A 2,500-nucleotide genomic window follows, 5' to 3' on the forward strand; every position below is an offset into this window, starting at 1 on the left:
GAAGTGTTTGGTGGGCGTTGACCTTGGGCTTGGGAGTTGTAGTTCACCTACGTCCAGAGAGCACCGTGGACTCAAACGATGACGGATCCGGACCGAACTTGGCGCAAACGCTCGATACGACGCCAAAACGTGAACGCGGGTGGAGTTTGGGGGAAACGGACCTCGGCATTTGCGAGTCGTAGTTACTGGGATTTATAGTTCACCTACGACCGGCATCCTTGACGCCACCGATGACAGAATTGGGGCGAACTTCCCACACACACGCAGAACCCCCCACGACCGACCTCCGGCCCTCCTCCCCTCACCAGGGTCATTGGATGAGGGTCGCATCGCTTTCAGGAAGCGAGTGAGTGAAGGTACCGCAAGTCGCCTCGTCCAAAAACCATCCTCCTTCAAACTGCAGCGGGGTGTGGAGTGGGTCGTGGGGGCTCCGTGTGCTAAGTTTGGTCTCGATCAGCCGTCGGATGAGGGCGGCAGTGGTTTCGGTAAGCGAGTCAAGGTGGCGGGGGTCTCGGTGGTCTCAGGAAGTGAGCACAGGTACTGCAAGTCCCGTCATCCATCTCCGCATTTTTCCAAACAACACCGGGACGTAACGTGGGTCCGTGAGAGGTCTACGTGCCGAGTTTGGTCTCGATCCGTCATCGGATGAGGTTTGCGGAGGTCTCGGAATGTGAGCGAAGGTACCGGAAGTTCCGTCACCCGTGGTCCACCCTTCTCCAAAACTGCAGCGGGATGTAGAGTGGGTCACGGGGGCTCTGTGTGCCGAGTTTGGTCTCGATCGGTCATCAGAGGAGTTTTGCAGCAGTCTTGGGGAGTGGAGGTACTTGAAGTCCCATCATCCGTGGTCTGTCCCCCTCCAAACCGCACCAGGACGTTGAGTGGGTCGTTGAAGCTCCGTGTGCCAAGTGTAGTCTCGATGAGTCTCGGTGGTCTCAGGAAGCGAGCGAAGTGACTGCAAGTCCCATCGTCCATTGTCGAATTCCTCCAAACCGCACCGGGATGTGGAGTGGGTCACGCTGGGTCTCTGTGTAAATCGCGGTCCTGATCCATCGCCGTTGGCGGTTGTAATGGTCTTAGGAAGGGAGCGCAGGTATTGCAAGTCCCATCGTCCATGGTGCATCCTCCTTCGAACCGCACCTGGATGTAGAGTGCGTCGTGGAGACTCGGTGTGCCAAGTTTGGTCTTTGTCGGTAATCGGATGAGCGTTGCGGTGGTCTCGGGAATTGCGCAAAAGTACTGCAAGTCCCACGATCCACGGTCTATCCCCCGCCAAACACACACCGGGACGTAAAGCGGGTCACGAGAGGTCTACGTGGCAAGTTTGGTCCTGATCAGACGTTGGATGAGGTTAACCGCGGTCTCAGAACGGGAGTGATGGTACTGTAAGTCCCATCATCCAAAGTCGATCCTCCTTCAAACTGCAGCAGGATGCGGAGCGGGTCGCGGGGGCTCTGTGTGCCGTGTGCCAAGTTTGATCTCGATCGGACATTAGACGAGGGTTGCGGCCGTCTCGGGAAGGGAGTGGAGGTACTTGAAATCCCATCATCCATAGTCTCCCTCAAACATGACCAGAATGTTGAGTTGGCCACGGGGGCTCTCTGTGCCAAGTTTGGTCTTTATTGGATGAATGTCACTGTGGTTTCAGGAAGTGAGTGAAGGTACTGCAAGTCCCATCATCCATTGCCCATCCTCCTCCAAACAGCACCAGGATGTAGAGTCTCTCATGGGGGCCAAGTGTGGTCTCGATTGGTCATTAGATGAGGGTTGCAGCAGTCTCGGGAAGTGTGTGGAGGTACTTGAAATCCCATCATCCATAGTCTGTTCTCCCCCAAACCTCACCAGAATGTTGAGTTGGCCATGGGGGTTGGTTCTGTGTGCCAAGTTTGGTCATTGGATGAGGGTCTCAGTAGTTTCACTAAGCGAGTGAAGGAACTGCAAGTCCCATCGTCCATGGTGCATCATCCTCCAAACCGCACCAGGATGTAGAGTGCATCACGGAGACCCGGTGTGCCAAGTTTTGGTCCTTACCGGAAATTGGATGACGGTTGCAGTGGTCTCGGGAATTGAGCGAAGATACTGCAAGTCCCATAATCCATGCTCGATCCACAGTCAAACCACACCGTGGCGTAAAGTGGGTCATGAGAGGTCTATGTGCCAAGTTTGGTGTTGTTCAGTCGTCGTTGAGGGTCGCAGCAGTCTCGGAAAGCGAGCAGAGGTACTTCAAGTCCCATCATCCATGGTATGCCCTACTTCAAACCGCAGTAGGATGTAGAGTGGGTCACGGGGGCTCCGTGTGCCAAGTTTGGTTTTGTTCGGACATTAGATGAGGGTTGCGGCCGTCTCGGGAAGAGAGTGGAGGTACTTGAAGTCCTATCATCCATGGCCTGTCCTCCTCGAAAGTACGCCAGGACTCTGTGTGCCAAGTTTGGTCTCGATCGGTCATTGGCGAGGGTCTCGGTGGTGTCAGGAAGCGAGCGAAGTGACTGCAAGTCCCATTATC

This window comes from Anolis sagrei, chromosome 13, assembly GCF_037176765.1.
Source record: "Anolis sagrei isolate rAnoSag1 chromosome 13, rAnoSag1.mat, whole genome shotgun sequence".
NCBI lineage: Eukaryota > Metazoa > Chordata > Lepidosauria > Squamata > Dactyloidae > Anolis > Anolis sagrei.